At 42.7% G+C, this 26,030-nt stretch overlaps 1 protein-coding gene across 5 annotated transcripts in view; it reads left to right on the plus strand.

Moving 5' to 3' along the window:
• EHMT1 (euchromatic histone lysine methyltransferase 1) overlaps positions 1-26,030 on the plus strand; it is a 152,797-nt gene that overhangs the window by 4,812 nt on the left and 121,955 nt on the right. The window contains exon 2 of one of the 5 annotated variants that reach the window (XM_059926164.1): positions 5,629-5,676. The exons of the other annotated variants lie outside the window; for them this stretch is intronic. The gene's annotated coding sequence lies outside the window, so the exon portion shown is untranslated. The remainder of the gene's footprint in view (positions 1-5,628; positions 5,677-26,030) is intronic. 5 annotated transcript variants of the gene reach the window in all.

Raw genomic sequence — 26,030 nt, forward strand, 5'->3', positions numbered from 1 at the left:
TGCTCTGTGGAGTGATCGAGGTTTCCTCCAGCCTCCGTCTTCCTATTCATGTTTCGTGTAGGGGTTTGAAATGTTTCCTAGGTGGAGTGCATGTTTCTCTTTCCTGTTCTTGTCTTTTGTTGATCTTTTGATAAGAGAAGGGAGTGGAAAGTCTGTTCTGCATCCAGAAATCAGAAGCATTTGCTATAAATCTTGAGAAGCAGATTTTCACCCACACTAAAAGCACAGCTATCCTGTGGAAAGGGCTGCCCATCTCAGATCTTACTATGTAGTATGTGGTTCTGGATCATAACCAGGGAAGGTTCTGGAGTCATAACAGAGGTTAGCAAGGGCAATAAACGTACCTCAGCCCTGATGCCCAAAAGGACATCTGTGGGTAGCTTAGTTGTTGGAGATCCCACACGTGGTCCATGCCGCAATGGGGGCCAGAGCCCCCGCTTACTGCCATATCACAAAACGGTTTTGTATGTTTGACCACATTTTACTGAGTTTGTCTTTGAAAATAATTTAGCTTATGGGAACCGTATTTTGGGCTCTTCCCTTTAGGAACTTTATGTTATTTGCTATTTCATGGGACTTAGAATGTTTGATGGATGCCGTTATCTTACGGTAGGTGGGCAGTTTGGTTTCAGTTTACATTGCTTGCTCAGCAAATCACATAGGGAATGGTGATTGGAGCCCAGTTATTTTGGCCTGCCGCAGGGTGGTACAAAGGGCATGAGTTCCAGAGTTGAGAAGTTCTCCCACTTACTGTCCCACTTTTATTTAACTTCTAGTATTTTCGTTTATTAAAACAAAACAAAAACAAAAAAGTCTTCAGGGGTTTTGGATTTTAAAACACAAAAGCTGAAGTGGTTCTTTTTTTTTTTTTTTTTTTAAATATTTATTTATTTATTTGGCTGCGCCGGATCTCAGTTGTAGCACGTGGGATCTTCGTTGCGGCATGTGGGCTCTTGTAGTTGCGGCATGCGGGATCTAGTTCCCCGACTAGGGATCGAACCCGGGCCCCCTGCATCGGGAGCGCGGAGTCTTAACCAGTGGACCACCGGGGAAGTCCCTGAAGTGGTTCCTTTAACTCTTCAAAGGTGGCATTTCCTTTGAAGTGGTGTCTTCCTAGATAAGAAGTCAGAAGTCACTTTCCCTGTAACATCACTGTCAGTTGATGTTTTACTTTGGAAAAGTTTTTGGACTGCTTTCTGCATCCCACTTTTAATAGGTTTATAAGTTCTGATCAGAGTATATTTAAAATGTTCCTTCCAAGTGGTCTCTAAGCACTGTTGAGCCCCTTCTCTTTATGAGGTGCTATTCTAGATACTGTGTAAGAGGATATGCAAGTTTATGAGATTGGTCTCTGATTTCACAAAATTTAAAGAGTGTGATAGAGCAAATATTACCAAGCGGGAATTGAGATGGAATCGGTTCAAAGTAAACAAGAAAAGGCCCGTGCTGTTGCGCTAATTGCTGCAGGCAGACTTGTGTTGGGAAAGGCCGCTTGAGGAAAGTAAGTTAGTCTAGGTCCTAAAGGAGATAAGACACGAAATGGAAGTACAAGGTACAGTAGTACATTTCAAAAAGAAATCAGGCATTTTAGAAAATGTAGAAAATTGAAACCTAGAAACCTAAGAATGCCAAATATTTGTCATCTGTTTGTTTCTGATCTGTCTGAGTGTGCACGTTCGTACTTAAAATCGGCTGTAATCAGTGAGCGCGTGCTGTCTGCACTCTTCTTTCACGGATCATCTCACGTGCTTCTGTGTCTTCTAACATTTTCAGTAGCCACGTGGTGTTTGTTTTATAGGTGTCCCAGCTTCCTCGGTTATGGGTTGTGACACTGAAGCCTTTGGTACACGGTGGAATTATGGGTCAGAAGGGGCACGAGCTGAAGCTGGACAGGTGGGGTCGGGTCACTGAGGGCCTTGTCGCTGTGGTAACAAGTTGATGGTCTCCTGAGCAGTATAGACAGTCAGCGAGGGATTATTTTAGGGATTCACATTTTAAAAAGACGATGGAAGCAGGGAGACCACTGAGTAGGCTTGGGCCCTGTGGTGGATTGAGTCAAGGCATATGTGTTTAAATTTATCTTGAGTAGATGAGTTAGTTACATGGTTCAAAATTGAAAAAGTATAAAATTATAAAGTGAAACATCTGTCTCTTTGTCCTCTAACCACTCAGTTCTTCTTTTGGCAGGCTACCAGTATTATAATTATTGAGCGTATACAGACAAATGCATATGTAGATATTTCAGAATTTTTATTGCGGAACTTTTTCATACCTACTCAGAAGTAGATATGGTGGTAGAATGAGCCCCATGTTCCTGTCCCCCGACATCAACAGTTGTCTCCTCATGGCCACTCCCCAATCCATCCTCAAATATTTTGAAGCAGTTCTTAGATATATTTTATCTGTGTTTCAGTTAATATAGATATTTCAGTCAATAAATATTCAGTCACTGTTCAGATTTTTCATTTCATTTCAAAATATGGTCTATTCATTGCCCTTGATAGGTATCTCTTAATTCTCAGTATATCGATTTCCATGTCTTTATTTTTCTCTTGCAATTAAGTTTTAAAAAAAAAAAATTATTTATTTGGCTGCACCAGGTCTTAGTTGTGGCACGAGGGATCTTCGTTGTGGCATGTGGACTTTTTAGTTGAGGCATACAGGATCTAGTTCCCCGGCCAGGGATCGAACCTGGGCCCCCTGCATTGGGAGTGCTGAGTCTTACGCACTGGACCACCAGGGAAGTCCTGCAATTAAGTTTTTAAAATTAATTAATTTTTTTGGCTGCGTTTGATCTTCGTTGCTGTGCGCAGGCTTTCTCTAGTTGCGGCGAGCGGGGGTACTCTTCCTTGCGGTGCGCAGGCTTCTCATTGCTGTGGCTTCTCTTGTTGCGGAGCACGGGCTCTAGGTGCGTGGGCTTCAGTAGTTGTGGCTTGCAGGCTCTAGAGCACAGGCTCAGTAGTTGTGGTGCGAGGGCTCAGTTGCTCCGCGGCATGTGGGATCTTCCCGGACCAGGGCTCGAACCTGTGTCCCCTGCATTGGCAGGTGGATTCTTAACCACTGAGCCACTAGGGAAGTCCCCGTAATTAAGTTTTGAAGATAATGGTTTATGTGTCCCAAAGTTTCCCATAACCTTGATTTCGCTGATGACATTCTTACCATGTTGTTTAACATGTTCCTTTGTCCTCTACTCCCTGCCATTTTTATTTAAGATCTAGAGCTGCTGCTTTCCAGTATGATATCCACTCCTACATGTGGCTCTTCAGCAGTCCAGATGTGGTTAGTGTGAATTGAGATGTGCTGTAAGTGCAGAATACATGCAGAATTTGCAAGACTTAGTGTGAAAGAGAGAATGTGAAGTATCATGTTAATACTTTAAAAAATATTGTTTGCATGTTGAAATATATATTTTGGATGTATTAGGTTAAATAACATTTATTAAAAGTAATTTGTGTTTCTAATTTTTCTTTTTTTTTTTCTGCAACCGGCATGGCATGTGGGATCATAGTTTCCCAAGTAGGGATCACACGCGTGCCCCCTGCATTAGAAGGCGGAGTCTTAACCACTGGACCACCAGGAAAGTCCGTCTAATTCCTTTTTTAAATGTGGTTACTAGAAAATTAAAAATTACGTACGTGGCTCACATTATCTTTCCGTTAGCTCTGGGCTGGGGGCTCCATCAGATGTATAATAGGTTTGTCTTTTAAAAAAATTTTAGCAAGAATATGTCGTAACTGGTATTAAGTTTTTTATCAGGCACTGTAAATCTTGCTTTGTGATATTAACAGTCATCGATATTCATTGCTCAGAATCGTTAACTCATTAGGGGTTGCAAAATGGAAGTCTTTATTCGTTAGCTGGAATACTTATACAAAGAAGAACTGTTTAGTGACATGAAGTACAGTTCATATGGGCAGGAGGTATAGATTCTTGATACTGTTGATAGAGGAACTGACACCCAGTAGCCTCCTAATAAGTGCTAGCCTAAGAAAGGCCAGAGAGCTCTCTGTCCTGTGTAGTTTGAAAATTGTTTGCTAAGCTGGTTGTTAAGATGATTTCTCTCCTTGGAGTCTAGGTCCTCTCCTCTCCATCAGATTCCAAGGCTGGCATTTAGGCTTAGAGAGTGTTGGTTACTTCCTCATCCTTGCTGTTTGCCTGTGTTCTGTGAACTCCTTGAACACTAGGGTGAAACACAATGCCAGTTGTCATATGGGCCAGTGAATGGTCAGGAGTTCCCCCACCTCTGGCTCAGTCTGCCCTTCTGTTTCCTTCTCTTGTAGAAATGGTCTGCTCGAATCTGTCTTTATGGTTCTGTAGTATCTGTCACCATATCTTTACCAGATTCAATAGCAATAAGTCATGTAACCAAAGCATGAAGACTATTTTTTTGGAAATTGTATTAATATATGACATACATACAGAAACATGCACACATTATGTGTCTAGTGTCATATATGTCTCTAGACCCTAGATCAAGCAGGGAACATTACCAGAACCACAGAAGCCCCCCTGGGCTCCTTGCAGTCTGCCGTGTACTTGCCCAGAGGTCACTGCTATCCTGACTTCTGTTACCTTGATTCATTTTGCCTGATTCTGAACTTTGTATAAAGGACATCATGCAGTGTGTACTCATGTTTGCCTTCTTTTGATCAACATTTTGTCTCTAGGATTCATCTACGTTGCTGTGTACTGTGGTAGTTTGTTCATTCTCATTACTGTATAATATTCCATTGTCTGGATATAGCACAGTTTCATTATTAATTGTACTATGCATGGACGTTTGAGTTGTTTCAAGTTTTGGGGTATTCAGATAAGGTGATGTGGACATTCTTATATGTGTCTTTTGGTGAACACAGATGCATGTTTCTGTGGGTTTATGCCTAGGAGTGGGGGTGTTGAGTCAAGGAATGTGCATACGTATCCAAGGTGGTTGTACCAAAGTACAAGTGTAAGGAAGCGCCAGTTGCTCTAAATCCTTGCTAACACTTGGTACTGGTTTGTCTTTTTCTTTTTAGCCATTCTGGTAGGTGTGTAGTGTGTCTTATTGTGGTTTAATTTGCATTTTCCTGATGACTGTTGATGTTAAGCACCAGTATGCTTTTTGATTATTTTGTTTAGACACTTTTGGGATATGCCTGCATAAACTTTTTTTTTTTTTTTCCTGCTGGGGGGGGTATTTTATTCCTTTATGTGGGTGAATGATATTCCATTGTATGAATATACTGTGTTTTATTTATACATTTATCAGTTGCTTCCTTTTTTTGGCTATGGTGACTAATACTGCTATGAACATTCATCAACAGTGTTTGTATACACATACGTTTTCATTTCTCTTGGGTGTGTACCTAGGAGTAGATTTGCTGGGCATGTGTTAACTCTGTGGTAAGGAACTGCCAAACTGTTTTCCATAGCAGCTTTAGCATTTTACATTCCTATCAGCAGTGTATGAGGATTCCAGTTTCTCCACATTCTTGCCAACACTTGTTATTAACTGTCTTTTAGATTATAGCCATTCTGTTGGATGTGGTGTGGTATCTCATTGTGCTTTTGATTTGGATTTCCCCTAATGACTAATGATGTTGAGCGTTTTTTATGTGCTTATTGGCTATTTGTGTATCTTCTTTACAGACATGTCTATAGAAATCCTTTGCCCATTTCAGTTGGATTGTTTCGGTGGTAAGTTGGAAACATTTTTTGTATATTGAAGATTGTAGATACAAATCCCTTATCGATATATGATTAGGAAATATTTTTTCCCATTCTGTAGGTTGTCCTTTCACTTTCTTGATAGTGTTCTTTGAAGCGCCAAGTGTTTTTAATTTTGATGAAGTACAGTTTATCTATTTTCTTCTTTGGGTTTTGGTGTCATATCTAACAGTCCATTGCCAAATCCATTGTTAGGAAGTTACCACTGTGTTTTCCTCTGAGTTTTATAGTTTTAACTCTTATATTTTGGGCTGTGATCCATTTTGACTTAAATTTTTGTATGGTGTGAGGTAGGGGGTCCAAGTTTATTCTTTGCAAGTGGAGATCTAGTTGTCCTAGAACCACTGGTTGAAAGGCTGTTCTTTCCCCCACTGGCTTGTCTGGACACCTCTGTTGTAAATCAATTGACCATAAATGTCAGGACTCGTTTCTGGACTCTTACTTAGTTCTAGTACATTGGTTTATATGTCTGTCCTTATGTCAGTACCACATGATCTTGAATACTGTAGCTTGGGAAGTATGGGTTTACCAACTTTGTTCTTGCTCTTCTGGGTCCCTTGCAATTCCATATGAATTTTAGGATTAGCTTGTCCATAGCTGCAGAAAGCCTTCTAGGATTTTGTTAGGGATTGCCTTGATTTTGTGATTCACTTTGGGGAGCACTATCATCATAATTATATTTAGTCTAACAGTCCATGAACACAGGGTGTTTTTCCATCTGTTTAGGTCTGCTTTACCTTCTTTCAATGTCTTTTTTTTTTTTTTCCTTAGTCAGTTTAGCTAGAGTTTTGTCAATTTTGTTATCTCTTCAAAGAATCAACTTTTGGTTTTGTTGACAGTTTCTGTTTTTCTTTATTCTTTCTTTTTTTAGGTGGGGGGGGGAGGAGCTGCCGTGCTGCACAGCATATGGGATCTTAGTTCCCCGACCAGGGACTGAACCTGTGCCCCGTGTAGTGGAAGCTCAGAGTCCTAACCACTGGACCGCCAGGGAATTCCCAGTTTTCTGTTCTCTGTTTTTAAATTTCCACTCTGTATTATTTCTTCTGCTTCCTTTGGGTTTAGTTTGCAGTTTCTGGGATCGTTTTTTGTGTGTAAAACATGAGGTGTAGGGATCAGGATTCATTTTCTTTCATATGGATGTGTACTTGAACCAGCATCATTTATTAAAAAGACCATCCTTTACCCACTGTACGTCAGTGTTGCTTTTCCCATAAATGAGAAAAAACCACAGATGTGAGGCTCTAGAATAGACTTTTTCTGTAGTAAGTCCTTACTATCTTCTGTTGTCAGCATTTTTTTTTAAACAAGGAATATTCTTATCTATTTAGGCTGCGTCGCGTCTTAGTTGCAGCATGTGGACTCCTTAGTTGCGCATGTGGACTCATAGTTGCGGCATGCAGGATCTAGTTCCCCAACCAGGGATCGAACCTGTGCTCCCTGCATTAGAAGGCGGAGTCTTACCCAGTGGACCACCAGGGAAGTCCCTGCTGTCAGCCTTGATAACAGGTAGAAGGTCACTAAATAGTTGAAGTCCGGTGACGTTTTCTTTAGGGTTGAAGCTGTGTGTTCAGTCCCCCTGTGCAGGCTGTTTTCCCTGCCCATGTAACGGGATACAGAGGGGAAGGGGAAGGTGGATGGTGTGTCTCACAGCCCACACCTGGACGTCGTCGTGGTTGTTTGCTGTAGAAGTGAGACCAGGTGTCATGTTGAGACTGTGGACTGTTTGCCAGACAGTCAGCATTCACCTGCCAGCCTCACCTTGACCTTTGGCACATCTTGCAGCTCCCTGTAGTCCTCTCCCTGTCGCGTGGGCTCGTGGTGACAACACACGCCAGGTGCCTGGCTCAGAGCAGGTATTCAGATGATCGTGCCCTCCTCCTGCTCCTCCTCCAGTCTTTTCTTCCACACACGTCGTTTGGTATCCTGCGATGTGCATGGCACAGCGTTCGGGTTGAAGGACGCACTGGCAGAGAGAGAGCCATGGGAGAAGCACATCTGGCATTGGGGCGCCTCCGGGGGGGGGGCTGGCCGGGCAGGTAGGGCTGGGGTGAGGAGGCAGAGTGTGCAGCACTGGCGGAACCCCTGCTGATGCAGCCGGGGTGCTTTGTTGTGAGACAGTTTAAAGTGTGGGGCTGGGGTGTTGGAATTTTCAGCAATGGACTTTTGCTTGGGGGACACGCTGAATGGGGGGCAGCTTGGGAGCCCGTCTCAAGTGCCATCAGTGAATGGAGTTGCTGTTTTCTGGAAATGAGTCCTGTCTGGTCGGGTGGATCCTGCCACTGGCCCCTGCAAGGGTCCATTTATTCACGTGGATGCACTTTTACCTTTTTAAAAAGGCTCTTGTTGGGACCCAGCAGGTCAATAATCATGATAATGTCGTGATTTTTTTCTAGTGTGTATTACGAGGTAAGTATTCTACTAAGTGACTTATATGGGGTTTTTCACTTAATCCCGACAACCACCCTATCGGATAGGGTTACCGTCCCACTTTCTCCATTTCACAGAGGAGGAAAAGGAGGTGATGTGGTGTTCTGCCTGTGCTTTTAGCCAGGCAGTGTGAAGTTCAGACCAAAGGATAGCAAAACAGTAAAACCTCTTTGAAGGTCGGAGAAGCATGTAAGTTCAGGTTTCCTACCCATAAACTGTCTTAGCTGCAAACCGGGACGAAACGGGGAGGCACAATCCGTCCTGTGTGTGCATGCGTGCCACCCAGCGTGTGGGACAGGCAGGTCGCCCGCAGGTGCTGGGCTTCACTGGGTTTCCCTTGCACAACGTGGTCCTGGGACATTGGAGGCAGCAGCTCTGCGGGGAGCGTGTAACTCCTACTCCTTCTTTGTCTTTTCTCTCGTCGAGTTTCTGTCTCCGTGTTTTGGCTTGTCTGCTGTGAACTACTTGATCATTGTGCAAAGCAGTGCCTGGTACTTCTTGTGGTCGAGATACAGGTTTATCCTTCATCCTTACCCTTTATGTTTCTAGTTTCTGTTGTTTCAGGTCATATAACTTTGCTCTATAAAATTTGTATATGTAAAGGAAACGGGTGGGCTCCAGGCTCCTTCCTGCCTCTGTCCCCTCTCCCTCCTCCCTTCTGAGGCAGAGAAGCTTCTGCTGAGCGCCTGCTGTAGGAAGATGGCCCGGGTCTCGCTCTCAAGGACCCCAGCCTGGCGACGGATGCCGCTGTGACTGTAGAGACACTGTCGCACTGCCTCGGGTGCTCGGCCTTCACTGTCCATGTATGGGGAGCTAGGACGGCAGTGCCCCTGGGGTGTGTGCAGAGACCTGGTCGGAAAGTCCTTTGTGAGGATAATGCCACCCTCGTGGCCACTCTGCCCTCCTGTTCTGTTTGTGCCGCCGTATAGACCGACTCCTCCCTGGTCTCAGGTTCAGACTTCTCTCCCCCAGGTGTGCGGCCCTTGCTTTGGGTTTTGTCAGTCAACACTCAGCATGTTGAACTGAGATTTGGGGCGGCCTCCCCTTCCTGGTTCAGATCTCTGTGGCACTACCTGTGCGCACCGGCACCCCAGGGTGGAGCGGCCCGGCGGGTGTTCCGGAAGGGTCAGCAGCAGGGATCGTGTGCATCATCCTGCTGTCCAGAGGTGCTGGATGCTGGGGTGAACGAGAACTTTGCTGGGAGGTGCCGTTTGGGCAGGACCTGAAAGAATTCATATGTTTGCTGGGCAGAGAACCAGGGTGTCTGAGGTCCTTGAGGGCCAGGACTGAGGCTGCCTCCAGTCAGTGGTGGGAGGGGCTCCCCTTCCCTGGAAGTGTGGTGGAGGCTGGTGGGCCCACCCAGGCGGTCCCTGTGCTCTGGTGCTGGGGACCCAGCGGGACACGGGAGTGAGGGAAGAGCTCACCTGCTCTCTCCCGCTGCCCAGAGGAAGGCGGGGCCTACTCTGTCCACCACCGACGCTTCAAGGGCTGGTCAGCAGAAGGGAGGATGGATGTAGGCTGGCTGGGCATTGGGACCCAGTCCATCTACCCGGCCTTGTGTCTTAGGATGGAATTTGTAGCCATGGACTATTACCTGTCTGGTGTGTGAAAATGAAATACTCTTTGGCAGTATTGTGATAAGACTGTTCACAAGTGACAGAAACTTCATTTGGTAGGCCTTGACTGCTTCAGTTTATTTTAAAGATTGCCTTGTTTTGATTCGTTTTAATTTACGAGCAATTAGTCAATGAGTGCAAACTCTTTTGGGTGCTACAATGGAAGTAGAACTTTTTTTTTTTTTAATATTTATTTATTTATTTGGCTGTGCCGGGTCTTAGTTGCGGCATGCATGTGGGATCTAGTTCCTTGACCAGGGATCGAACCCGGGCCCCCTGCATTGGGAGCGCGGAGTCTTAACCACTGGACCACCAGGGAAGTCCCAGAACTTTTAGGCATGGATTTTAAGATCAGGATCAGAACTTTTAGATCCTGATATTGTGGAACATGTGTGAACTGTTTCAGAACGTGTTGAGGGAATCAACAAATTGCCCTTGTGGGTTGTCACATGTATTCTTTCCTGGAATATTGCTTTTGTGTTTGCTCTTTCTTCTGTGCTCTTGTACCATATCCAGGATTATTACCACTTTGCAAGAAACGCTGCCGTCTGTTAGTTCCAACGGCGACGACGAATGGGTAGCTTGGCACTTGCAGGGCAGCAGGGCCCTTCCACTCGCAGAGCGCTCCCCTTCCCTGTGGCGGGTGGGCTGCGAGCCCTGTACCTGGTTCATTTGTTTACCATCAAGCAGGCCTTCAGTCAGCCTTACAGGTGAGGCTCAGGCCGGAGGCGAGTCATCTGCTCTTTGGAGGGGGCTGGGGCACTGTGGCCGAGGGGGGACATGGAGGACGGAGAGACGGAGTGAGGAGGGCGGGCCCGGTGAGGGCTTGTACTTCAGGTGGGTGGGCAGCCTCTGGAGGGACTCGGGTGGAGGGGCGGAGGGGCACGGCCAGAAGGCACTGAAGGATGCTGGTGAGCGGTGGAGCTTGGGCGAGGGTGGGAACAGCTGAGGTGCTAAGAATAGGTCAGACTGTCAATGTGTGTTTGAAGGAAGAGCAAAAGGGGAGGGGTGTGAAAGAAGTGAGCACCCTCGAGAACGCAGTTGTCATTTCTTGAGATGGTAGACTTTCAGAGGTGATCGTCGAACAGGGAGAAGGTGGGTCCACAGAGTCCAGAAGAGACGCCGGGCCTGCACCTGGTGCTGAAGAGGGCTGTGGAGCCCAGGCCCCCAAGATCACGCTACGAGGCCCCAGGGGAAGCCAGCGAAGGAGACGGAAACAGCGGAGAACGTGGAGGAAGTGGTGCGAGAACACAGGTGGCCAGTCTGTCTGCCATTGCTGAGAGCAGGTGGATGGACACTCACAGCTGATCCTTGCGTGTGACGGTGTGTGGCTTCCTGGGGGCCTTCCGTATGTGACATAACTTCAACATCGCCTGTTTGTGGCAGGCATTGTCATGCTCTCTAGATGTTCGGTGACTTTCCCTCATGGCTGATGAGTGTTAGAGCCACTTCTGCCCGGGCACACATGGGAAGGTGCTGTGGAGGGGTGTTCTAAGGTCAAGAAGAAATCACAGAGGGTACCTCATAGATGTCAGTGCGAAGAATCAACCCTCTACCCTAATTCTGGAAAATGCAGAGAAGTTGAGTCACCAGGACGAAGCCTGAGTCTCTGTGATGGGGTGCAGAGCATAGAGCCGCTGCTGGTGGGGAGGAGAGTCCTGCCGACCGCAACCCCAGCCCCGACAGGGAAGGTTAGCCTGCCCTGCTTGATGATTTTGAGAGTCAGATGAGATGGTGTGTGTGAATAAGCCTTATGAAGTGTGAATAATTATGAGTATTAATGTTTTGAGACCACTTGTTTAAGTGCTTTGTGGATGTTTCTTTTATCATCCTCCTAGGGTGTAGTGCAATGTGGGGCAAGGAGCCAGCTGAGGTAGCTGGTCCAGCGGTTAGAAGCCAAGCTTGGGATTCTTGTCCTTATCCTGAGGGCAGTGGGAGAGCTTTAGGGATGGGAGTGGCGTGGTCAGGTGTGCATGTTAGGAAGGTCTTGCTGGCTGCTGTGTAAGGGATGGATGGTAGAGCAACAGCAGTGGAGGAGGCAGTCCTCGAGGAGGTGGGTGATGCTCCTTCCCTGTGCTGGCCAGTGTGATGTGGCGGATGAGGCAGGGCTGAGGATGGTTCCTGGCGACCAGGCCTGGGCCAGGTGCTGGGTTCCGCTTGAACAACAGAGTGGATGGTGGTTCCATTCGTTGAAACAGGCACAGACATGCTCAGGTCAGCTCCAGGCGTCATTTGTTCCAGAGGTGGCAAAGGTCAGATAGTAAATATTTTAGGCTTTGCGCACCAAGAAGCAAAATTAAGGATAATTTCAAAATTTTTTATTGACAAAAGTAAAAATATAATAATAATTGACTGCTTTTCTCCCCCTTCTTGGTAATACAGATCTACTAATCAGAAGAATGGAAGTTTTGGAATGATATTTTACTTAAATTTGGGTTTAGAGTTGGTTCCCTGTCATCAAAATCTATTGGAAATGTTCATCTGTTGATGTTGATCTTTGATACAGTTTTCTGTATCTCTGAAAATGTCTTCACACTGATAAGTATTGCCAAATGCCAGTATCAGTCTAGGAGCATATGATTTTTTTAAACTTGAGATGTAATTCATATATCATAAACTTCACATTTTTAGAGTGTACTATTTTAGTACTTTTCCCTGAGTTTTGCAGCCATCACCACTGTCTAATTCCAGAACATTTCTATCACCCTGAAGAGAAACCCCATACTCATAAGCAGTCATTCCCTGTTCTTCCCTCCCCCCAACCTTTGGCAATCACTGATCTACTTACTGTCTTTATGGATTTGCCTATTTTGGATGTTTCATATAAATGGAATCATACAATAAATGCCTTTTGTGATCATCTTCTGTCGTGTAACGTAATGTTTTCAAGGGGCCTTCATGTTGCAGGATGTATCAGCATATTCCTTTCTATGGCCAAATAACATTTCGTCGTGTGGATATAGCACATTTTGTTTCTGTTCTTCGGTAGATGGACTTTTGGGTTGATTCCACTTTTTGGGTATTATGAATAATGCTGCTGTGAATATTTGAGTGCAGGTTTTTGTCTGGTGGACCTCTGCTCACTTCTCTTGGGTGTATACCCAGTGTTGGGATTGTTGGGTCATATGGTAACTACTGATTGAGTAATTATCAGACTTTTCTGCAGGTGACTATTTTACACCTACCAGCAGTGTGTGAGAGTTCCAGCTTTTCTGCATCCTTGCCCACACTCGTTATTGTCTGTCTTTTTGGTAGTAGCCATCCTAGTGAGTGTGATGTGGTATCTCATTGTGGTTTTATTTTGCATTGATGATGATTAGTGATGTTGAGTATCTTCTTATGAGCTTATTAGCCATTCATGTATCTTCTTTGGAGGAATGTCTATTCAAATCCTTTGTCCACTTTTAATTTGGTTGTCTTTTTATTATTGAGTTGTAAGAGATTTTATGTATTCTGGACACAAGTCTCTTATTAGGTATATGATTTGCAAAAAATTTTTTTTTCCATTCTGTGGTTGTCTTTCACTTTCTATTTTTTCTTTGATGGTGTCCTTGGAAGCACAAGTTTTTTTGTTTTTGTTTTTTTGTTTTTATATCTTTATTGGAGTGTAAGCACAAGTTTTTAATTTTGATAAGTCCAATTTAAAAAAATTTTTCCCTCGGTTGCTCATACTTTTGGTGCCGTATAATTGCCTAATGTATGTCATGAAATTTGTTTTCTTGTAAGGGTTTTATAGTATTTAGGTCTTTACTCTGTTTTGAGTTGCTTTTTGTGTATGATATGAGGTAAGAGCACAACTTCATTCTTTTGTGTGTGGCTCTCCAGTTGGTCCACCGCCATTTGTTGAAGACTGTTCTTTCCCCATTGAATTGTTTTGGCATCTTTGTTGAAAATCAGTTGACCATAAATGTGAGAGTTTATTTCTTGATTCTCAGATCTATTCCATTGAGCTACATGTCTGTCCTTCTGCCAGTACCACCTTGTCTTGAATTTTGTAGTTATGTAGTAAGTAAAATAAATGGGGAATTGTGAGTCCTCCAACTTAGTTCTTTTTCAGGATCTCTTTGGGCTCATCTGGGACTCTCGTACTTCCTTATGAATTTTAGGAACAGGTTGATATCTGCAAAAGAGCCTTCTGGGATTTTGATAGGGATTGTGTTGAATATGTAGATCAATTTGGGGTATTTCCATCTTAAGTCTTGCAATCCATGAATACAGGATGTGTTTCCATTTGCTTAAGTCTTTAATTTCTTTTTTAAGGAAATATTTATTTATTTATTTATTTTGGTTGCGCCGGGTCTTAGTTGCAGCATGCTTGATCTAGTTCCCTGACCAGAGATCAAATCCAGGCCCCCTGCATTGGGAGTGCGGAGTCTTACCCACTGGACCACCAGGGAAGTCCCTTTTTGATGTTTTTGTAACAGAATTGTTTTCTTAATTTCATTTTTAGGTTGTTCATTGCTAGTGTATAGAAATCTGATTGATTTTTATATATCGATCTTGTATCATGCAGCCTTGCTGAGGTTGTTCATTAGGTCTAATAGTTTTTTTGTGGGTTCCTTTGGATTTTCTGTATACTAGATCATGTTGTCTGGGAATCAAATTAGTTTTACTTCTTCCTTTCAAATCTGGATTCCTGTTATTTCTTTTCCTTGCCTAATTACTATAACTAGAACCTCTAGTAAAATGTTGAGTAGAAGTGGTGAAAGTAGTCATCCCTGTCTTATTCCTATTTTTGGGGGAAAGCATTTAGTCTTTCACTGTTAGAGTATGATATTAGCCTTGGGTTTTCATAGATGCCCTTTATCAGTTTGAGGTAGTTCCCTCTATTCCTAATTTGTTGAGTGTTTTTATCAGAAAGGGGTATTGGATTTTGTTAAATGCTTTTTCTGCATCTTTTGAGATGATCATACGATTTTTTTCTTTTATTTTCTTAATGTGGTATATAGTACATGATTTCATATGTTGCACCAACTCTGTGTTTCTGCAGTAAATTCACTTTGTCATGGTAGTGAATCCTTTTTACATCTTGTGGCGTTTGGTTTGCTAGTATTTTGTTGAGGATTTTTACATCTGTATTCATAAGGGGTATTATATTGGCCCATAGTTTTCTTTTTTGTGTGATGTCTTCGTGTGTTTGGTGTCAGTAATACTGGCTTCATAGAATGAGTTGGGAAGTGTATTCTTCTCTTCTGTTTTTTGCGTTTGTGAAGGGTTTGTTCTTTAAATATTTGGTATAATTCACCTGTGAAGCCATTTGGTTCTGGGCTTTTCTTTTTTTAAAAAAATTAATTAATTAATTATTTTTTGGCTGCATTGGGTCTTCGTTGCTGCGCACAGGTTTTCTCTAGTTGCGGTGAGCGGGGGCTACTCTTTGTTGTGGTGTGTGGGCTCCTCATTGCTGTGGCTTCTCTTGTTGCGGAGCACGGGCTCTAGGCGCATGGGCTTCAGTAGTTGTGGCACATGGGCTCAGTAGTTGTGGCTCTCGGGCTCTAGACCGCAGGCTCAGTAGTTGTGGCGCATGGGCTTAGTTGCTCCACAGCATGTGGGATCCTCCTGGCCCAGGGCTTGAACCCATGTCCCCTGCCTTGGCAGACAGATTCTTAACCACTGCTCCACCAGGGAAGTCCACTGGGCTTTTCTTTGTTGGAAATTTTTTTCTTTTTTGGCTGTGCCTCACGGCTTGTGGGATCTCAGTTCCCTGACCAGGGACTGAACCTGGGCCATGGTAGTGAAAGCCCGAATCCTAACCACTAGGCCACCAGGGGGAACTCCCTGTTGGAAGTTTTTTGATTATTTAATCTCTTCACTTTTTATAGGTGTTCAGGTTTTCTAATTATTCTTGAGTCATTTTTTAAAAAAAATTAATTAATTAATTTATGGCTCTCTTGGGTCTTCATTTCTGTGCGAGGGCTTTCTCTAGTTGCGGCAAGTGGGGGCCACTCGTCATCGCGGTGCGCGGGCCTCTCATTATCGTGGCCTCTCTTGTTGCGGAGCACAGGCTCCGGACGCGCAGGCTCAGTAATTGTGGCTCACGGGCCTAGTTGCTCCGTGGCATGTGGGATCTTCCCAGACCAGGGCTCGAACCCGTGTCCCCTGCATTGGCAGGCAGATTCTCAACCACTGTGCCACCAGGGAAGCCCTTGAGTCATTTTTGGTGTTTTGTATCCTTCTAGGTATTTGTTCATTTCTCCTAGGGTATCTATTTTTTTGGCATACAGGTGCTTATAGTAGTTTCTATAGTATTTCCTTTTTATTTTTTAGAGGGTTGGTAGTAATATTCCCTCCTGACTTTAATAATTTGAGTCTTCTCTCTTTCTTGGTCAGTCTAGTCAAAGGTTTGAGTTATGCTGAAGTTGCAAAGAAGTAACTTTTATTTATTTGGCTGCACCAGGTCTTAGTTGCGGCACGTGGGATCTTTGTTGCAGCATGCGAACTCTTAGTTGTGGCATGTGGGATCTAGTTCCCTGACCAGGGATCGAACCTGGGCCCCCTGCATTGGGAGCATGGAGTCTTAGCCACTGGACCACCAGGGAAGTCCCCGCAAAGAAGTAACTTCTGATTTTGGTGATTCCTTATTGTTTTTCTGTTCTCTGTTTTATTTATTTCCACTCTAATCTTTATTTTCTTCCTTTTGCTTGCTTTGGGTTTTGTTTTCTTTTTTCTAGTTTCCTGAGGTGGAAGCTTAGGACCTTGGCATGAGTTCTTTTCTGATACAGAAGTTTAAATCTATACTGTTTCCCTCAAAGTGTTTCCTTCCTGTGTAGTAGGTTGAATTATGTTCCCCAGAAAGGTACATTGAAGTCCTAACTTCCCAGTATCTCAGAACGTGACCTTATTTGGAAATAGGGTCATTGCAGATGAGTTCAGATGAGGTTGTAGGGTGGGTCCCTGATTCAGTATGATTGGTGTCAGCATCAGAGAGAATGCCTTGTGAGCATAGACCTGCACAGAGGGAAGACGATGTGACGATACCCAGGAGGATGGTGGCCATCTGATTGGAGTGTCTACAAAGCAAGGAATGCCAAGAATTGCTGGTGAAAACAAAGGCTGGAGAGGCAAGGAGGATGCCTCCCCTAGAGCCATCAGAGAGGGCATGGCCCAGCTGGCACCTTAACTTTGGACTTCTGGCCTCCAGAACTATGAGACAATGAATTTCTGATGTTTTAATCCACCCAATTTATGGTATTCTGTTATGGCGGCCCTAGAAAACCAAAACAAGATACTGGACTTCCCTGGTGGCTCAGTGATTAAGAATCCACCTGCCAGTGCCGGGGACACAGGTTCGAGCCCTGGTCTGGGAAGATCTGATTTCACATGCCACGGAGCAGCTAAGCCCATGTGTCACAACTACCGAGCCTGCGCTCTAGAGCCCACGAGCCACAGCTCCTGAGCCCGCACACCACAACTACTGAAGCCTGTGAGCCTAGAGCCCGTGCCTCACAGCAAGAGAAGCCACTGCAATGTGAAGCATGCACACTGCAGTGAAGAGTAGCCCCCACCCACTGCAATTGGAGAAAGCCCATGCACAACAGTGAAGACCCAATGGAGCCAAAAAAAAAAAAAAAAAAAGAAACAGAAACAAAAAACAAAACAAGATGCTTGCTATAAATTTTGATATGTTGTGTTTTCATTTTTTTTTTTGGTGTGAAATATGTTCTGTTTTCCCATGTGATTTCTTTGACCCATGGGTTATTTAGAATTGTGTTGTTTAATTTCTAAATGTTAGGTATTTCCTGGATTTCCCTGTTTTGTTGATTTCTAATGTAATTCCACTATGGTCAGAGGACATACTTTAATTTCAGTTTGTTTAGATTTGCTAGATTTTTTTTTAATGGCTATATTATATTCTGTCCTGGGGAATGTTTGATGAACACTTGATCAGAATGTGCATTCTGCAGTCCAGGTGTGCCAGGTGGGATGGCCCATAGTATTGAGTCTTCTTATCCTTCCTCCTTTTTTTTTTTTTTTTTTTTTTTTTTTAGTTACTGTATCAGTTACTGACAGTAAGGTAAGGTTTTGGAATCGCCAACTGTTGTTGAATTTTCTTTTCCTTTCAGTTGTCAGGTTTTGCTTCGCGTATTTTGAGGCTTTGTTGTTAGTTGTGCATGTATTTATGTTGTTATATCTACCTGTTGTTTGACCCTTTTGTCATTGTGAAATGTCCCTCTTTGTCTCTAGCAATATCTCTTGTTTTAAAGTCTGTCTTGTCTGATACCAGTATAGCCACTTAAGCTCTCTTATACTTTCTATTTACATTGTACACCTTTTTCTGGCTTTTACCTTTAATCTCATGGTGTCTTTCAATCTAAGGTGTGTCAACATACAGTTGGATCATTTTTTTTTTTTAATCAGTCATCAATTTTATACACATCAGTGTATACATGTCAATCCCAATCGCCCAATTTAGCACACCACCATCCCCACCCCACCGCGGTTTTCCCCCCTTGGTGTCCATATGTTTGTTCTCTACATCTGTGTCTCAACTTCTGCCCTGCAAACCGGTTCATCTGTACCATTTTTCTTGGTTCCACATACATGCGTTAATATATGATATTTTTCTCTTTCTGACTTACTTCACTCTGTATGACAGTCTCTAGATCCATCCATGTCTCAACAAATGACTCAATTTCGTTCCTTTTTATGGCTGAGTAATATTCCATTGTATATATGTACCACAACTTCTTTATCCATTCGTCTGTCAGTGGGCATTTAGGTTGCTTCCATGTCCTGGCTATTGTAAATAGTGCTGCAATGAACATTGGGGTGCATGTGTCTTTTTGAATTATGGCTTTTTCTGGGTATATGCCCAGTAGTGGGATTGCTGGATCATATGGTAATTCTATTTTTAGTTTTTTAAGGAACCTCCATATTGTTCTCCATAGTGGCTGTATCAATTTACATTCCCACCAACAGTGCAAGAGGGTTCCCTTTTCTCCACACCCTCTCCAGCATTTGTTGTTTGTAGATTTTCTGATGATGCCCATTCTAACTGGTGTGGGGTGATACCTCATTGTAGTTTTGATTTGCATTTCTCTAATAATTAGTGATGTTGAGCATCTTTTCATGTGCTTCTTGGCCATCTGTATGTCTTCTTTGGAGAAATGTCTATTTAGGTCTTCTGCCCATTTTTGGATTGGGTTGTTTGTTTCTTTAATATTGAGCTGAATGAGCGGTTTATATATTTTGGAGATTAATCCTTTGCCCGTTGATTCATTTGCAAATATTTTCTCCCATTCTGAGGGTTGTCTTTTCGTCTTGTTTATGGTTTCCTTTGCTGTGCAAAAGCTTTGAAGTTTCATTAGGTCCCATTTGTTTACTTTTGTTTCTATTTCCATTACTCTAGGAGGTGGATCCAAAAAGGTATTGCTGTGATTTATGTCAGAGAGTGTTCTTCCTATGTTTTCCTCTAAGAGTTTTATAGTGTCTGGTCTTACATTTAGGTCTCGAATCCATTTTGAGTTTATTTTTGTGTATGGTGTTAGTATTCTAATTTCATTCTTTTACATGTAGCTCTCCAGTTTTCCCAGCACCACTTATTGAAGAGACTGTCTTTTCTCCATTGTATATCTTTGCCTCCTTTGTCATAGATTAGTTGACCATAGGTGTGTGGGTTTATCTCTGGGCTTTCTATCTTGTTCCATTGATCTATGTTTCTGTTTTTGTGCCAGTACCATATTGTCTTGATTACTGAAGCTTTGTAGTATAGTCTGAAGTCAGGGAGTCTGATTCCTCCAGCTCCGTTTTTTTCCCTCAAGACTGCTTTGGCTATTCGGGGTCTTTTGTGTCTCCATACAAATTTTAAGATGATTTGCTCTAGTTCTGTAAAAAATGCCATTGGTAATTTGATAGGGATTGCATTGAATCTGTAGATTGCTTTGGGTAGTATAGTCATTTTCACAATATTGATTCTTCCAATCCAAGAACATGGTATATCTCTCCATCTGTTGGCATCATCTTTAATTTCTTTCATCAGTGTCTTTAGTTTTCTGCATACAGGTCTTTTGTCTCCCTAGGTAGGTTTATTCCTAGGTATTTTATTCTTTTTGTTGCAATGGTAAATGGGAGTGTTTCCATAATTTCTCTTTCAGATTTTTCATCATTGGTGTATAGGAATACAAGAGATTTCTGTTCATTAATTTTGTATCCTGCAACTTTACCAAATTCATTGATTAGCTCTAGTAGTTTTCTGGTGGCATTTTTAGGATTCTCTATGTATAGTATCATGTCATCTGCAAGCAGTGACAGTTTTACTTCTTCTTTTCCAATTTGTATTCCTTTTATTTCTTTTTCTTCTCTGATTGCCGTGGCTAGGACTTCCAAAACTATGTTGAATAATAGTGGTGAGAGTGGACATCCTTGTCTCATTCCTGATCTTAGAGGAAACGCTTTCAGTTTTTCACCATTGAGAATGATGTTGGCTGTGGGTTTGTCATATATGGCCTTTATTATGTTGAGGTAGGTTCCCTCTATGCCCACTTTCTGGAGAGTTTTTATCATAAATGGGTGTTGAATTTTGTCAAAAGCTTTTTCTGCATCTATTGAGATGATCATATGGTTTTTATTCTTCAATTTGTTAATATGGTGCATCACATTGATTGATTTGCGTATATTGAAGAATCCTTGCATCCCTGGGATAAATCCCACTTGATCATGGTGTATGATCCTTTTAATGTGTTGTTGGATACTGTTTGCTAGTATTTTGTTGAGGATTTTTGCATCTATATTCATCAGTGATATTGGTCTGTAATTTTCTTTTTTTGTAGTATCTTTGTCTGGTTTTGGTATCAGGGTGATGGTGGCCTCATAGAATGAGTTTGGGAGTGTTCCTTCCTCTGCAATTTTTTGGAAGTGTTTGAGAAGGATGGGTGTTAGCTCTTCTCTAAATGTTTGATAGAATTCACCTGTGAAGCCATCTGGTCCTGGACTTTTGTTTCTTGGAAGATTTTTAATCACAGTTTCAATTTCATTACTTGTGATTGGTCTGCTCATATTTTCTGTTTCTTCCTGGTTCAGTCTTGGAAGGTTATACCTTTCTAAGAATTTGTCCATTTCTTCCAGGTTGTCCATTTTATTGGCATCGAGTTGCTTGTAGTAGTCTCTTAGGATGCTTTGTATTTCTGTGGTGTCTGTTGTAACTTCTTTTTTTTCATTTCTAATTTTATTGATTTGAGTCCTCTCCCTCTTTTTCTTGATGAGTCTGGCTAATGGCTTATCAATTTTGTTTATCTTCTCAAAGAACCAGCTTTTAGTTTTATTGATCTTTGCTATTGTTTTCTTTGTTTCTATTTCATTTATTTCCGCTCTGATCTTTATGATTTCTTTCCTTCTGCTAACTTTGGGTTTTGTTTGTTCTTCTTTCTCTAGTTGCTTTAGGTGTAAGGTAGTTTTTTTTTTTTTTTTTTTAAGTATTAGCACCTTTAATTATTATTTATTTATTTATTTGGCTGTGTTGGGTCCTCGTCTCTGTGCGAGGGCTTCCTCCAGCTGCGGCAAGCGGGGGCCACTCCTCATCGCGGTGCGCGGGCCTCTCACCATCGCGGCCTCTCCCGTTGCGGAGCACAGGCTCCAGACGCGCAGGCTCAGCAGTTGTGCCTCACGGGCCTAGTTGCTCCGCGGCATGTGGGATCCTCCCAGACCAGGGCTCGAACCCGTGTCCCCTGCACTAGCAGGCAGACTCTCAACCACTGCGCCACCAAGGGAAGCCCAGGTAGATTGTTTATTTGAGATTTTTCTTGTTTCTTTAGGTAGGCTTGTATAGCTATAAACTTCCCTCTTAGAACTGCTTTTGCTGCATCCCATAGGTTTTGGATTGTCGTGTTTTCATTGTCATTTGTCTCTAGGTATTTTTTGATTTCCTCTTTGATTTCTTCAGTGATCTCTTGGTTATTTAGTAACGTATTGTTTAGCCTCCATGTGTTTGTGTTTTTTACGTTTTTTTCCCTGTAATTCATTTCTAATCTCATAGTGTTGTGGTCAGAAAAGATGCTTGATATGATTTCAGTTTTCTTAAATTTGCTGAGGCTTGATTTGTGACCCAAGATGTGATCTATCCTGGAGAAAGTTCCATGCGCACTTGAGAAGAAAGTGTAATATGCTGTTTTTGGATGGAATGTCCCATAAATATCAATTAAATCTATCTGGTCTGTTGTGTCATTTAAAGCTTCTGTTTCCTTATTTATTTTCATTTTGGATGATCTGTCCATTGGTGTAAGTGAGGTGTTAAAGTCCCCCACTATTATTGTGTTACTGTCGATTTCCTTTTTTATAGCTCTTAGCAGTTGCCTTATGTATTGAGGTGCTCCGATGTTGGGTGCATATATATTTATAATTGTTATATCTTCTTCTTGGATTGATCTCTTGATCATTATGTAGTGTCCTTCCTTGTCTCCTGTAACATTCTTTATTTTAAAGTCTATTTTATCTGATATGAGTATAGCTATTCCAGCTTTCTTTTGATTGCCATTTGCATGGAATATCTTTTTCCATCCCCTCACTTTCAGTCTGTATGTGTCCCTAGGTCTAAAGTGGGTCTCTTGTAGACAGCATATATATGGGTCTTGTTTTTGTATCCATTCAGGAAGCCTGTGTCTTTTGGTTGGAGCATTCAGTCCATTCACGTTTAAGGTAATTATTGATATGTATGTTCCTATGACCATTTTCTTAATTGTTTTGGGTTTGTTTTTGTAGGTCCTTTTCTTCTCTTGTATTTCCGACTTAGAGAAGTTCCTTTAGCATTTGTTATAGAGCTGGTTTGGTGGTGCTGAATTCTCTTAGCTTTTGCTTGTCTGTAAAGCTTTTGATTTCTCCATCAAATCTAAATGAGATCCTTGCCGGGTAGAGTAATCTTGGTTGTAGGTTCTTCCCTTTCATCACTTTAAGTATATCATGCCACTCTTTTCTGGCTTGTAGAGTTTCTGCTGAGAAATCAGCTGTAAACCTTATGGGAGTTCCCTTATATGTTATTTGTCGTTTTTCCCTTGTTGCTTTCAATAATTTTTCTTTGTCTTTAATTTTTGCCACTTTGATTACTATGTGTCTCGGCGTGTTTCTCCTTGGGTTTATCCTGTGTGGGACTCTCTGCGCTTCCTGGACTTAGGTGGCTATTTCCTTTCCCTAACAGGTGGCTATTTCCTTTCCCATGTTAGGGAAGTTTTCGACTATAATCTCTTCAAATATTTTCTCTGGTCCTTTCTCTCTCTCTTCTCCTTCTGGGACCCCTATAATGCAAATGTTGTTGCGTTTAATGTTGTCCCAGAGGTCTCTTAGGCTGTCTTCATTTCTTTTCATTCTTTTTTCTTTAGTCTGTTCCGCAGCAGTGAATTCCACCATTCTGTCTTCCAGGTCACTTATCTGTTCTTCTGCCTCAGTTATTTTGCTATTGATTCCTTCTAGTGTAGTTTTCATTTCAGTTATTGTATTGTTCATCTCTGTTTGTTTGCTCCTTAATTCTTCTAGGTCTTTGTTAAACATTTCTTGCATCTTCTCGATCTTTGCCTCCATTCTTATTCCGAGGTCCTGGATCATCTTCACTATCATTATTCTGAATCCTTTTTCTGGAAGGTTGCCTATCTCCACTTCATTTAGTTGTTTTTCTGGGGTTTTATCTTGTTCCTTCATCTGGTACATAGCCCTCTGCCTTTTCATCTTGTCTATCTTTCTGTGAATGTGGTTTTTGTTCCACAGGCTGCAGGATTGTAGTTTTTCTTGCTTCTGCTGTCTGCCTTCTGGTGGTTGAGGCTATCTAAGAGGCTTGATGGGAGGCTCTGGTGGTGGGTAGAACTGACTGTTCGATAATGACCTAGTCACTAGCACAGCTATGCGACAGCAGACCTCCAACATAGGGGCTGGCAGCTTATCCCAGGGGCCCAGGAACACCAGCCATGTATCCTCCGTGCAGCAAGCTGCATCTGACCAGGGCCCCCGCACAGGAGCAGCAGACCCAGGACCGCCCAGACCGTGTGGGAGAAGCTCATTTGCTTTGTGCTTGTTCTGGAGCCTCGGCCTGAGGGGCAGGCAGCTGGTTTGACACACACTTGGAGGCCTACAGGGCGCCCGCCGGGATGGAGACGAGGGCGCTGTCTTCACGCTGCTGGATCATGTTTTTTTAATCCATTCAGTCAGTCTCTGCTTTTTAGTTGGAATATTTAATCCATTTGCATTTATTGTAATTGCTGAAAAGGTAGGATTTACATTATTTGGTGTTTGTTTTCTGTAAGTGTTATGTCTTTTTGTTTCTCTTTTCCTCTATTACTTTCTTTTTTTTGTTAGATATTTTCTAGTATACCATTTTAATTCCCTTATTGTCTGACTGTATTTTTAAAATTTCTTTCTTTATTTCCCTGGGGATTACCAATTAATGTTTTAATTTATAATAGTCTAGTTTGGATTATACTAGTGTTATTAAAATGTATACATCAAAAAATTTGCTGCTTGTGGTGGGGGGGGAGGGATAGTTAGGGAGTTTAGGATTGACATGTACACACTGCTGTATTTTAAAATGGATAATCAGGGACTTCCTGGTGACGCAGTGGTTAACAGTCTGCCTGCCAGTGCAGAGGACACGGGTTTGATCCCTGGTCCGGGATGATCCCACATGTCGCGGAGCAACTAAGCCCATGCGCCACAACTACTGAGCCTACGCTCCAGAGCCCGCGAGCCACAACTACTGAAGCCCACGTGCCTAGAGCCCGTGCTCCACAACAAGAGAAGCCACTGCAATGAGAAGCACGCACACTGCAACGAAGAGTAGCCCTCGCTCGCCTCAACTAGAGAAAGCCTGTGCACAGCAATGAAGACCTAACGCAGCCCAAAATAAATAAATTAGATAAATTAATTAAAAAAAAATAAAAATGGATAACCAGCAAAGACATACTGTATAGCACAGGGAAGTCTGTTCAGTATTATGTTATAACCTAATTGGGAAAAGAATTTGAAAAAGAATGGATACATGTATATGTATAACTGAATCACTTTGTTCTACAGCTGAAACTAACACAACATTGTTAATCAACTATACTCTAATATAAGAAGTTGGAAAAATACAGAAAAAAATTTGCTGCCATATAGCTCCATTTCTTTTTTTTGTTTTTAATTTTATTTATTTATTTATTTATTTTTGGCTGTGTTGGGTCTTCGTTTCTGTGCGAGGGCTTTCTCTAGTTGCGGCAAGCGGGGGCCACTCTTCATCACGGTGCGCGGGCCTCTCACTATCGCAGCCTCTCTTGTTGCGGAGTACAGGCTCCAGACGCACAGGCTTAGTAATTGTGGCTCACGGGACTAGTTGCTCCGCGGCATGTGGGATCTTCCCAGACCAGGGCTCGAACCCGTGACCCCTGCATTGGCAGGCAGATTCTCAACCACTGCGCCACCAGGGAAGCCCTAGCTCCATTTCTTTTGTCCTTCTTGAATTGTTGTTGTCATATAAATTACATGTCTGTTCATTGTATGCTCATCCACACAGATTTACAATGATTGCTTTATGTAGTTGTCTTTTAAGTCATGTAGGAGAAGAAAAGAGTTACAACTAAGAATACATTTATACTGTCTTTAATATTTATTTATGTAGTTGCATTTTCCTTTTTAAATTTTTGTTTTATGTAGTTTTAAAAATTAATTAATTAATCAATGGCTGCGTTGGGTCTTTGTTGCTGCGCAGGCTTTCTGTAGTTGCGGTGAGCGGGGGCTACTCTTTGCTGCGGTGCGCAGGCTTCTTATTGCGGTGGCTTCTCGTTGTGGAGCATGGGCTCTAGGCATGCGGGCTTCAGTAGTTGTGGCTCGCGGGCTCTGGAGCGTAGGCTCAGTAGTTGTGGCGCATGGGCTTAGTTGCTCCACGGCATGTGGAATCTTCCTGGATCAGGGCTCGAACCCGTGTCCCCTGCATTGGGAGGTGGATTCTTAACCGCTGCACCACCAGGGAAGCCCCTTACTTGGCACATTTTTAGGTGATTTCTGTTGTATAGCTTAATGTAAAAGGAGAAGGAGGCAGAATTGGCTTATGGATTTTTTTTTATGGTGGTGGCTCAGGTTGAATCCTTTAGGAATTAACTGGCTTCAAAGTATAGACAGGAACCATTTGTTCAATCATTTGTTCCTTTATTTGTTCATTTTTATAACAAACATTTAATGCCTTCTGTGTGTCGGCTTCTGAATTGGGAGTCAGATGAGACTAAACATGGTGCCTTGTCTCTGTGGAGGTCCTTGTGTTCTAGTTTTGAGAAAGACACACAGTTACACAGTTTGATAATTGCTATTAAAAGAGAGCAATTGCTATTAAAATTG

This window comes from Balaenoptera ricei, chromosome 6, assembly GCF_028023285.1.
Source record: "Balaenoptera ricei isolate mBalRic1 chromosome 6, mBalRic1.hap2, whole genome shotgun sequence".
In the NCBI taxonomy this organism is placed as follows: domain Eukaryota; kingdom Metazoa; phylum Chordata; class Mammalia; order Artiodactyla; family Balaenopteridae; genus Balaenoptera; species Balaenoptera ricei.